This window comes from Electrophorus electricus, chromosome 21, assembly GCF_013358815.1.
Source record: "Electrophorus electricus isolate fEleEle1 chromosome 21, fEleEle1.pri, whole genome shotgun sequence".
Classification (NCBI taxonomy): Eukaryota; Metazoa; Chordata; class Actinopteri; order Gymnotiformes; family Gymnotidae; genus Electrophorus; species Electrophorus electricus.
In genome coordinates, this window is record NC_049555.1 from 12,178,836 (window position 1) to 12,179,520 (window position 685).

Below are 685 nucleotides of genomic sequence, written 5' to 3' on the forward strand. Positions count from 1 at the left end.
TTCCATGTCAGCCATTATGGCATATATGAACCACCGTCTCTTTGATTTAGACGTGTGTTTCACATGTGCAGCTGAAGGCCTGCTGTGCTGGATTGCCCTCTTACGTTAACATTTACAGCATTTAGCTGACACTTTTATCCAAAGCAACTTCCAATTCTGACAACACAACTTGAGCAATTGAGGGTTAAGGGTCTTGCTCAGGGGCCCAACAGTGGCAACCTCGCAGTGGCGGAGCTTGAACTTCTGATTGCTTGTCAAGTACCTTCGCCACTGAGCTCCCCACATCCTCTTCGCATGCTGAACCACACTTATTGAGAGATCGGATCCATTTGAGATTTCTGCCTAATGCAACATTACGGGATTGAATTTTGCAAATCAAGATCACCCTCCAGCTCTAACGTGATCAGGTCACCCACTGTCTAAACAGCACACTAAATTGCGGAGAACGGTCACTGCATTCACTCCAACACACACACAGTCTTTTATTTTCCACCTGAAACATCTCTGACACACCACTGTTTGTCTCTGTAATCTCCCGGTAAGCACCATCACAAATGGGTTCGGTCTGGCCAACCAGTTTGTCCGCTCACATTGAAGTTCAAAGTTTTAGCCACTGATATACCAGGCAAAGTCTAAATGTCAGCCAATGGGGTTCTCAGCTGGGATGAGAAGTTTAGCAGTTGAG